General features: G+C 49.2%; 1 protein-coding gene across 4 annotated transcripts in view; it reads right to left on the bottom strand.

The window, feature by feature from the left end:
* The window catches only part of ZBTB44 (zinc finger and BTB domain containing 44), a 40,356-nt gene extending 30,022 nt beyond the window's left edge, over positions 1–10,334 (bottom strand). For all 4 annotated transcript variants that reach the window (XM_086626904.1, XM_086626901.1, XM_086626902.1 and 1 more), the window contains exon 1: positions 10,313–10,334. The gene's annotated coding sequence lies outside the window, so the exon portion shown is untranslated. The remainder of the gene's footprint in view (positions 1–10,312) is intronic.
* Positions 10,335–12,254: the final 1,920 nt, after the last annotated feature.

Raw genomic sequence — 12,254 nt, 5'->3', positions numbered from 1 at the left:
GGCTGATCGGAAGAAGTATTCCAGCCAAAACCAGAGCCTACATCGGAGCCCAGCACACAGCAGAGAGGATGGAAACGCGTGCACCCAAACCAAGCTGGATCTGTCAATAACAGTGCCTCCACACACCTTCAAAAAATTCCCAGTGACGGAAGAGAACAAGACACGGAACTCACCAGTTTGGGCCAACACATCTTCCAGCACGTCCTTTGCAGACTGTATCTGTTTGCAACCCCCAAGCACGTTCTGTAACTCAGAAAGGAGTCCTTCCAGCCCCTGCATCTGGCAGAATTAAGAAGTCGTCTGCCTGACTGTAACAGATGACAGATGCCAAGGCCACATTCATTAACTTCATCAGCAGCCCCATACTCACAGCAGACTCTCCTGCAGCTCTGGCTTGTCATTTCCTCGTGAAAGTGACACTTCTAGATTTATTCTTGTCCCTTATCATCCTGTATGCATGGCCTACAAAAAGCAGCTTGCAAGACTTTCTGGTGACCCATCTCACATTGGCAAGAGAATTTAATCCACTGTAAACCTTTCTTTTTAATTCCTGTTGCAGGATCTGCACACCACTTACGTCTCAGGCAAATGAAAGACAAACGAGTTTTGATCTCTAGAGCTGACAATCTCACAGCTGTCATGAGGCAGCTCCATAGCAGATAACCGGTTCACAGATAAACTGGGAAATTAACAACTGCGGAATTGTCACAGAGCTGGAATTCAAGTCATACATAGTGAAATTTAACCTGCCGAACGGTCCCGTTGACTCTGGGCAACAAAAATTAGTCTGCACAGCACAGTAAATGGCCATGGCCAACAGCAGACGCTTCTGACTGATGGGAGAAGCCAAGAGCTGACAACAGCTTGTAACCAAAAAAGCTCAGGAACCACCGAGACAATCGAGAGCTCTGTATGTAGGCACTGAGTGTGCTGGATTAACGCAGCAAGAAGATTAAAGCATAGCTACAGCTCCTAGTCTAGATAAAACTTGAAGATTAAAAATCACGTTGTAGGTGTGTAAAACATGTTACCACTCCTTTCATTACAAGTCAATCTAAAAATGTTTCCACTAGACACTCCTGTGATTACAAACATGCCAACTGATATCTTAATTCTCAAGAAAAAGGTGCTGGTGTACCCAGAGAAGAGACAGGACTTCTCAAAAAGATTGTCTCATTTTGTGGTACACACCTGCCAGAAAGCTTGGCAACATCAACACTGTGTTAATTTCACCTCTCCAATATTTAGTGCAGAAGCTCTGATTATTTCAAAATACAGAGAGGTTTTCCTCTCTCAAAGATACGTGATTATAGGTGTTTGTATGCAACTGCAGAAATCCGGCTAAATGCAAACAACCTGAAGGAAAGAAGGAAGAGTAGGAAAACAAACAGAAAACAGGACACCACCTGTGTTTACTGAAGCTAAAGTACGTCAAATTGACTTGATAATGTATTTTTCAGAAAAAAGGAAACGCCACATCTGATGAGAACTTCATTAAAATGTTTGAATAACATGACATACAGAGATATTAGTGAAAACAAGGCGATGAATAGACGAACTGAAGCTAAGGAGCGGGCTGAAAAGAAGCAATTCGTGTACTTGAAACACCAGGTTAAAGAATTTACCCGTGAAGTGCCTTAAGGACTCGTTTTAGCAATGATCTCCGAGTGTTTCCGTAGAGACACGGGCTCAAAAAACGCTGATGAAAAGGTTAAGAGGTACCGTTGAAAAACAAACGACTGAGAACTGGAGTCCTAGGAACAGAACCAAATTCATGGGAAATCCAACAGTATGAAATGAAAGCCTTGGCATTATATACTAGGGAGCGAGTAATTGACCTATAATCTGGGAGCTAATTAGTTAAAAGTGACTTTGGAGTAAGAGCTTCGCACTATTACATTAAATCGAACAGCTAACAAAGGCCCACAGAAAAACCAGACTACTTTAATACCTCCTTTTTTATCAGGGATTTGTCAATACCTATTTTAACCTCCTGAAAGGTTCTCAAGAGGGTTTTGGGGGTGTTTTTTCTCTCTCCTGAAAGGTTCTCAAGAGGGTTTTGGGGGTGTTTTTCTTCTCTGTGCAGCTCCCCCTTAACGCATCTGTGAAGTAAACTATGCTTAGATCTTCTCCGAGCATCTGACTTAACCAGACGCCGTTTCAGCTCGAAACATGTACTAGCTGGAACCGACAGGGCATACATTAAACGCACTGATCCGCCAGACAGCTCTTAATCTCAGGATCTAATTAAAAGAAGAGATTACAACAATCAGGGCAGCACATATGTAAACTGTTGGTCTGACTCCACTGACTGTTTTTACGCAACAGCTAAAAGCCAAGATGTTTCTTGAAACCCTTTATAGATACATCAAGAAGACGGACGTCACGTTGTCAAAAGACTCGGGACCTTTCTACAAAACTGAGCTTTACCAGCTCCGACAAACATTTCGTGTTTCGCGCAGCAGCTGAGCTCACTGAAATCAGATTTATCCGGACAGAATTTAAAACAGGAACTTTGCAACATTCTGGTGCAGAACACGCAATCAGCAACGCAATCGAGTACAATATTCCGGCTACTCTTGATTCCTAATGACCTGCAAGAAACTCCACACGTTTTCATAGCCCTCCCCATCCCCTCGAGCCTTGTTTTCCCGAGCCACAAGGGAGTTTTTCAAGTTTTGGTGTGACCATTTGAAGTCAGCTCTTCCAGAGAACAGCATGTTGCCATTCACTACTTCAAAGGGCCCAGACTGAACTTGTTGCTGTTTTGAAGCTGCAGTGCAAAGTATAAACTTTATGTGTCTGATACAGCTTTCACATGGCCGAATAAGCAAACTAGAGAAACGCCACTTTCCCCAGCCTCCAGCACTTTGAACTTCTCAATGCAGGAATCTCACGTTAGCGTTGCATATAGCACATAAAAGCAGACTTTCTGATAGTTCTTAAAACTGAGGCACGTTTAACAAATATGAGCAGTAACTGCCAAAAGGTCTTGTTATACATTGAATGAAAAATTGATGTGCAAACTTCATTAGACAGAACGTATTGAGACATTTCACAACAGATCCACTGCCCTGTAACTTCTGGTTTTCAGCATTTCTCTGAAAAAGCACATGATCAGACTATTAGATCACTGGTTCCACTGTGGTTTGCCCTGAGAGCGCGTGCTAGAGATGCTTCTACTATCAAAACACGAGCAAAACTCCCTTTGGGTTTTTTTTTTTTTTGACTAGAATAAAAGCAACAAGGGAATTCACAGTCCTCTTCACATCCTCTCATAGGTAAGCCTCACAGAACATAGTTAGATCATACCGGATGGACTGGTGTGTTACATCCCTGAGGCACATGGTCAAATTTAACCACTCTTTCCACGACGGTGTTCATGCATAATTTTTATGTGATCCAAACATCCTCTTTACACTTTTGCTCCGTGCAAATTCAGGTCAAATTTTTCCCAAGTTTCTCAGCCATTGCATGACCATTTCCCATTCTCTGTAATAAAACGCAAGGTTTTATACCCTATGGTCTTTAACAGCAGTACAAATGAAGGACACAAAAAAACAAAAGGTTGAACATTCAATTCTTTTTAAGTACTGCAAATTGTCAAAAAATCTCCATAAAGTACTTTTATTTGTCACGTGGCAGCCAACTTCTAGTTTAAACTCATGCCAGAAAGCTATTTTTTCTCGGTTTACCATGGCTACCCATAGCATTTTAGTCTTCACTTTCAGAAGCTCTGCAAGTATATCAACAAAAACTTATGAAAAATACACATCAAAGAGACTACCCAAGCCAACCTCCCAAAATAGTAACAACAGCAAAAAGCTCCAATCCCTTTTCGGTGGCACTGTGTGAAAGAAACATCAAGGAAAACGGCCTGGTTTTTTGTATTGCCATACCAAACTAATTCTTGTAAATTCCAGATTTTCTTGGTAGATCAATGAAAAGAGTCGAAAGGAAGGAAAAAAAAAACCCCAAACAACCAACAAAAACAAACTGTGTGTCCTCATACACTTGCACACCTATTTAGAGATTAGTGCCAAGCCCTGCTACGTGCCTTTAAAGAGAGGAAAGGGCACATGCCTTGTGTTTTCAGACAGAGGAGTTATTTCTTCATTTCCTCCAAAGCCAAACCTAACAGGGTGCGTTACACCCCAAGAGCTGCCAACAACCCCCAAACTCTGGTAGCTGAAGAATCCCTCCCTCCTGCCTTGTTGTGCGTGAGGCTTTCATTTTCATCGCTTGGAAATGACAAACCTGTCTCCTCGTTTTACAGAAACAAACGGCTGTGGCTGCGTACGACAACGATGAGGTTTGTGACAGCCAAATTTGGTTAAGTGCTGGTTTTCACTAGCTGAGCACAAAGCTTACCTGTCAACCCATCTGTTGCCTGAAATATTCAGGTTTATTACAAAAAATGACAGCTTTCCTTCTCTCACGTTTATTCCAGATTAGCCAGGAAGCGTTACACCTCACCGAGACCCACGGTAAGTACAATAAACGAATTTTTCTGAAGCCCAATGCAAATCTCACATCTCCCCGAAGCACGTTAGCCCCATTAAGGCCCGAAGCACTGGAACCCATGGAAAAAACCTGCGTGAAGAGCAAAGGGGAGAGATCAAGGCAGAGTCACACATCGTGTACGATCCCAAGAGGCGGAAAGGCATCGCTAATCCAGACGGCATGGACCGTGGCCAGCTAGCCAAGGTGTCACAGACACATCAACAAGCAGCCAGCCACCTTTCCAACGGAAGCAGCTATACAGAATCCTGGACAAGTTTAAGCAAGGCAGGAATGTGGTTGTGTCATCACCCTTTCAGCACTACGTGTACCCTTTATTTTCCTAATGACTCATTTATGCAGATAAACTTAAATGCCTAAAAGGAGTTCTTCTTGGCCCCGAAAACTGAAAAAAAAACTTGTATTTAGCCACAAATCATGTTATCAGGTGAGGAGCAGCTATACAGGCTTTGTAACTTTCTTCCCTTCTACGGCAAAACCTGGACTGGCAGAACCACATCCATGGTTCAGGTTGGGGATACGTAGAGTCTTGTGGGGTTTTTTTTAAACATTTCACAGAAACTTCTCAGAGTAGGTCTTTCTTAACAGGGGTATTTATCCACTTAAAAAAAAAAAAAAAAAGATCCTGAAAGCAAACTGCAGAAACTGTCACACCTGCACAGCTAGAACATGATGTAAACATCTGCCCCTAACACGGACCACCTTACCCCTTCAGCCACCAGTTATCTCCAAACCCACTAGCGATTTCTGGGGCTCTTGGGTCTCCACAGGACATGGCATCTTCATTCTTCCAAAATCTTCCAAAAGGCTTCACTCTGGCAAGCACCCACTGTAATTGCAGTTTTTCCATAAAGCACTCCTGGTAATATCCAAATACAAAATGTTGTATCAACTACCATCTGTAGCTAGATTTATAAACTAAGATCTTCTTCAGTATCTGTAACTATTTCCACTAAAATAGCTCTCACTACCACGACTATGTTCATTTGTGCTTTTGAATATAAAATATTACACACAGTAAATGTTTAGAATGTTATCACGGATGAGGCACAAAGTGTCCCTTTATTAGAAAGCATCTCTTAATGCTCTGAAAAAACTGTCTTTATTCAGTCTCCTTGGGTAAATCAAGCAAATGTTATGGTCAAGTCACCTCAAAACAATATAGCAGAGCTCAAAGAAAAAAGAAAAGCGATGTAGAACAGCCTCCACAGACAGATACACTAGGTAGACTGGGAGAATACAACTTGGAAAAGAAAAAATAAAAAAAAACAGAGTAAACTGGGAACAGAGATCCATAAAATTGCAAATGAGGTGGTGACTAGAAAAAGATTCTTTATTCTTTCTCGTATTACAAAAACTAAGAGACACTCAATGAGATTACCATTCATCGGGTTTAAACCTAAAAAAAAATAAATATTAAACCCCAGGAATTATTTTTGCACAAATAGCGGGATTCATCGCACGCTATACTGCCGAAGCTAACGGGATGAACTGTTCCAAAGGTCTAGGCAAATCCACAGATGACAGGTCCAACAGGTACTACCAAGCATGACTGTCGGCAGACATCCTCCTGCTCCAGACACTTCCAGCCCCTTCCCCGCTCGTGGATGCACCAAGGAATGATTACTGCGCTGTCTATCCACGCTCTTCCGTTCTCTCCCGAATGATTTACTTCTGCCCACTGCCACAGACCTCACGCTGAGCTCCACGCACGTTGTGCAGTGCTTATTTTCCCATCATCCACGTACTCGGATAAACCTGTTCATGTCAAGTGATTATTTCCCCAGCTCTAAATTGGAATACATTAAAAACATGCCACCTACAAATAACGCACAGTTTAAGACACTTCCTTAACTTGATTAAAGGGAATGTAAGAATTAAATGAACTGCTGAGCGTTTCCAATTCCTTTCTTCCCAACCATACACACGAATGCCATTTTATCAGGTTTGCAGCTCGTTCCCTACCACCACCATCTCATTGAGGCACTTTTTGCAAAGCAGTATTAGACATTTGTTTTCATCCAGTGAAACCATTAAAAGAATCAATTTGATCTCCAAGGCAAGTTAAGAGTAATGGACTTCTATGTTTACTTAGCAATAAGTACACAACGATTTAATTAGATCTATATGCTGCAAACTGCATCTTTTGAGGCAACAAGCAGCTATGAAGTGTTTCAACTTCTCACGTAAATCAATGTTTTCAGTAATTTTTTCCTGCTTGTAACTGCTAAAATACTAATCACCTGCTTCCACAGTGAAACGTTATTGCAGGCAGAGGTGTATCTCCCACCCAGTTTTGCTCCTGCAGTCTTACACAACACTTTTTCAAAGAAACAAGCAATTAACTTGCTGCCCCTTTTCAGCCATTCGCAATTCCAAGATTGATGTCACCCTCCAAGCGACAGACGGCGAACGCGCTCCGCAACTGTAGCAGAAGTCAGCGCTTGACACCTTGAAGTATTTGGAATTCCTGAAGCCTGGCTGGCTGCACAGTTGCATAATTTGAACAGGGATAACCTACTTATAACCGGGTGAGACAGAAGAATATCAACAGACAATCCCTTCTACGTCAAGGGACTTCTTCCTCGTCACGTGCCAGCAAGAGCATCACTGCTTTGTCACAGTTTGACTTTCTTCTTGTTTAAGCTAGTGGATTACAACGCCTAAAAGGAGTGAAGTTACACATACTGTCAGATCGTGTCGTAGAAACATGCTCAAACATCCTCAAAGACCACGGAAAAACACGTTTGCCAGATGTAACAGACGACGCCAGCGAAATGCCAGGTGTGAAGCAACTAACAGAAGCTCAAAGTACCCAAGACCTCACCCTCATCAGCGCCAAGTCGCACCAACACCGCTCACCTCACAGCACGGGCATCACACGGCCGTTCCCAAGAAGCACACGAAAATAAAAAGCCTCCTTCAAGCAAGTCATGGGATACAACCAAAAATAACGTTCGGAGGCTCGTTCAGCTTCACGCACGGGGGAAGCTGTGTTTGCTTTTGATCCTCTCAGCAAACAGCTGACCAGACCCTCCAAACAGCACCACAGTTTGCTCCAGACACCGCAGAACCAAACCACCCCTTTTAAAAGTTGTGAGAGTTTATGATTAACCTCCCGTTGTGACAAAGATTCAGTTTCACTCTTCTGTGTTACAGAAGAAATAGATAAGGACACTCTCCCTGCTCCAAACCTCACAGTCACAAAAAAAAAGGAATTCTCTCACTGTGTCAACAAAACCAGTGTGGAACCTTCTGTGTGGGAAAGCGAGCGCGATCCGCCCTCCTGACAAGTCAGCGTCCGTGCGACATCCACCTGGGGAGACTAAAGTAGGGCTGGAAATTCCCTTCCCCTGGAAAGGGACTGCTTGGAGTGTTCGCACCAATTAAAGTTTCGGATTAAAACCAGCTGTTTAAACAGAAGTAGTCCCTAGGGAGAGACACTTGGGGCATTGTAACTAGTTTCTGGTATAAACAGTTTTACATCAATGGAGCCATTTATACCGGTAGAGCTGTGTCTAAGCTGGCAGGTTAACACTTGTTCAGCTCCATCTCCTTAAACAGATGCCCTTAAACCCAGGCAAGGTCTCCAGGTGCATCACACTGTGGATCTGCGTCATGTGTAGACGTCAAGGTGCAGTAAGAGACCTCAATGGCAGAAGAAAAGCACATCGCACTCGAAAGACCCTAAAAGACCCCCGGACTCTAGTCTGTAACCCACCTGCAATAATGCCATTCCCACTGTGTCACCTTGCAGGGTACGCAGAGCAGTGCCACAGGCGTGCCTGGCACGCTGATAAACAACACGTCACCTTGCCTACAAAAACATGCAGCTAGAAGACAAGGATCAACTTGGGGGTGAACTGGGTGACCTCCACCTAAGTAAAAGCTAAGTGTACTAGACACCCCAGGGATAAACAAAATAAAAATTAAAAAAAGGGGAAAAGAAAAAGCCTCATGTCAGGCAGAAGCACAGAGAGAAAGCAGGAGTAAATACGTAAGTGGGAGACCTGAGAAATTCCCCATGTGGGTATGGCAAACCAAGAACCTCATGTGAGGAAAACTGGGAAAGCGGGAGACTTCTAGAAACATCAGAATAAATCCTGGGCTGAAGAAATTACGTATATGACCAGAAGAGTGAAACTGAATTTATTTTAGATCTGTCATTTCCAACTTGGGATCTGCAGATACCTAGGAAGTACACAGACTACTACTTTTTACTCTGAGAAAAACGAAAAGTCGAAGGAAAACACAAGGCAGGCTTAACCTGACTGTATCACACTGCAGTATCAGCAGGGTACACGAAGAAAAAGGGTTGAAAGCCTCAGTCATGAAAGATGTAACAGCCAGCCACGAACAGATAAGAAATGGGTAAGAACAAGTGACCTCTCTGGCACGTACAGCATGGAAGCACCACGGTCTAGGGGCAGGCACCGAAACAGCTGCCGCTGGGTGTCTGTGGGAATGTGCAAGACATGAAAGGACAGTGGAAACCTCCCTGGAAGCATGTAGGAGAAATGCCTGCCTGCCTTCCCAAGGCTACCAGTGAAACGCTGCCTGCGCGTTTTCTGATGTGTGCAAACACACACAACGCAGGATGCACCAGCTATTGGTAGGCAGTCAGTGGGATAATCCTGGTGTGTATAGATACATACAGGAGGAGACAGACCCTCTCTCTTCAGCGGGCAGAACGAGCTGCACGAGGCAAACAGGAGATGGGCTGGAGGAGTCATCTCTTAGGCTTTGGCGGAAGATATCTGCACATCTATCTGGGTTGAAAAGCATTTAGCAGCTTTTCGTAGACAAGAAGCCGCCTCCTGTAGGTATTTAACAAGCCGTGGCGGTCAAGGATGGAGGGAGGCATTTCCCAGCACACCTGTGTGTGGAAAGAAGTCCAGCAGATTTTGGAAAGCAGTGGTACCTTTGCTCTGAGTGTACGAGAGGAGGCATTAGGCTCTTGGCAAACAAGAAGCAGACAACACCCCTCCCAGCATCTGCCAATGTTTACGTTTGCATATAGGAACACAACCCTGAATACATGGAAGGAGAGCAGAGAAACATGCAACAGATCTTGGCGGATGAGCACTGCAACATCCTCATCACGCACGGACACGGGTGCAAGCAGAGGCAGCACAGCAGGCCCTGGCAGTAAAGAATATGCCGAAAAAGGTGCTGTAGGGAAAAAAAAACACAAACAAAACCACAAAACAAAGAGACAGAAAGCTCTGCTTAACAGCTAGTGGGAATCCCTCTTTTCCTCCCATCAGCCTGCAGTGGGAAAGGGAGGCAGCAGGTATCCCGCTGGGATGCAGGAGACAACACAACCCCTAGAAACTACACGTCTGCGTGCGCCCGGGCAGCCGAGCGCGCCCGCGGGCTCCAACAAGCAGCGCGGCTCCCTCGGCGTGCGCGCAAATACCGCGCAAACACCGCGCACACGGGCAGCGCGCCCCCCGGTTCTCTTTCCGCCCCGGGAACCCGCCCGGGGGGCGGGGGAGCCCCTCGTGGAAGGGGGACACACGCGCAATGCCATCCCCTCCCCGGGGTGATGGGGGGGGGGAAGCCCCGGGGACACCGGTCCCGCCAGCACCCCCCTCCCCTCCCCCGGGAAACCCACGTGCACAGAGCGGCGGGGGGGGAGAAGGCGACGGACCCGCGGGGTGCAGCAGCCAAAGCCCTCCCCCGGGTGGGCGTCCCCCGCCCCTGAGGGGAACCAACGGCCTCCAACACCCCCCCCCCCCCCCCCCCTCACCGCCGCCTCCGGCCCGGCCACGCTCCGCTCCTCGGTTACCTGGCGGTCGGTGGGGCCGGCTGGGCCCGGCGTGCGCGGGAGGCCGAGCCCCCTATCTGGGGCCGCGCCGGGGCCCTGCCTGGGCCATCACGGCGGACCGGGAGGCGGCGGAGGAGGAGGAGGAGGAGGAGGAGGAAGAGGTTCGCCGCCGCCGCCGCCTCCCCCTCAGGCGGAGCGGGGCGCGAGGGGCGGGGGGGGGCACGCGAGCCCCCCCGCAAGAGGTGTGCACGCGCGCGCGCCGGCCGGCTCGAGGGGAGGGGCGGAGGAGGAGGAGGGGGGGGGGAAGAAGGAGGAGGAAGGGGGGGGGGGGGAACGGGAAGGGGGTGGGGGAGGGTGTTCCCGGTGGTCCGAGCTCCCGCGCGCGGCGCGCCGCCCGGCCGGGCACTTTGTTTGTGTCCCACAATGCAGCGCGGCGGCGGCGGGGGCGGGGCCGCGGCGGCGGCGGAGGGGCGGGGGGGGGGGAACGGACGGGGACCGGGCGCATGCGCAGTGCGGAGCGGCGGGAGCGGCCCGGGAGGGCGGGCGGAGGGTGGGCAGCGCCGGGGAGCGAGGTGTTTACGGTGCTCACCCACCCCGCGGCGTGTGTGTGCCCAGGGACCGGGATGCTCCGGTGCGTGCATCCCCCGGGGACCGGGATGCTCAGGTCCCTGCATCCGCTCCCCGAGCACGGGATGCTCCGCTGCGTGCAGCCAGGACCGTGCGCGGTCCACATCACAACGCCCCGGTACTCCGGTACATGCACCCCCGGGGCCAAGACCGTGCAAACCGTGCATGCTGACCCCCTTGGTACTCCGGTACATGCATCCCCGGGGCCAAGACCGTGCAAACCGTGCATGCTGACCCCCCTGGTACTCCGGTACATGCATCCCCGGGGCCAAGACCGTGCAAACCGTGCATGCTGACCCCCTTGGTACTCCGGTACATGCATCCCCGGGGCCAAGACCGTGCAAACCGTGCATGCTGACCCCCCTGGTACTCCGGTACATGCATCCCCGGGGCCAAGACCGTGCAAACCGTGCATGCTGACCCCCCTGGTGCTCCGGTACATGCATCCCCGGGGCCAAGACCGTGCAAACCGTGCATGCTGACCCCCCTGGTACTCTGGTACATGCATCCCCGGGGCCAAGACCGTGCAAACCGTGCATGCTGACCCCCCTGGTACTCTGGTACATGCATCCCCGGGGCCAAGACCGTGCAAACCGTGCATGCTGACCCCCCTGGTACTCCGGTACATGCATCCCCGGGGCCAAGACCGTGCAAACCGTGCATGCTGACCCCCCTGGTACTCCGGTACATGCATCCCCGGGGCCAAGACCGTGCAAACCGTGCATGCTGACCCCCCCGGTACTCCGGTACATGCACCCCCGGGGCCAAGACCGTGCAAACCGTGCATGCTGACCCCCCTGGTACTCCGGTACATGCATCCCCGGGGCCAAGACCGTGCAAACCGTGCATGCTGACCCCCCTGGTACTCCGGTACATGCATCCCCGGGGCCAAGACCGTGCAAACCGTGCATGCTGACCCCCCTGGTACTCCGGTACATGCATCCCCGGGGCCAAGACCGTGCAAACCGTGCATGCTGACCCCCCTGGTACTCCAGTACATGCATCCCCGGGGCCAAGACCGTGCAAACCGTGCATGCTGACCCCCCTGGTACTCCGGTACATGCACCCCCGGAGCCAAGACCATGCAAACCGTGCATGCTGACCCCCCTGGTACTCCGGTACATGCATCCTCGGAGCCAAGACCCTGCACACCGTGCATCATCCCACACCGAAGCACGAGGTGCTCTGGTGCATGCACTCCTCGGAGCCCAGCACTGTGCACCCCGTGCATTTCAACCTCCCCAGTGCTCTGGTGCATGCACCCACTTGGCCCGGGACGGTGCACACCGTGCACCCCTCCACCCTGAGCACGGATGCTCCAGTGCATGCACCCCTG

Source organism: Tauraco erythrolophus, chromosome 26 (genome assembly GCF_009769465.1).
Source record: "Tauraco erythrolophus isolate bTauEry1 chromosome 26, bTauEry1.pri, whole genome shotgun sequence".
Taxonomy (NCBI): domain Eukaryota; kingdom Metazoa; phylum Chordata; class Aves; order Musophagiformes; family Musophagidae; genus Tauraco; species Tauraco erythrolophus.
This window is presented reverse-complemented; position numbering and strand designations above follow the sequence as displayed.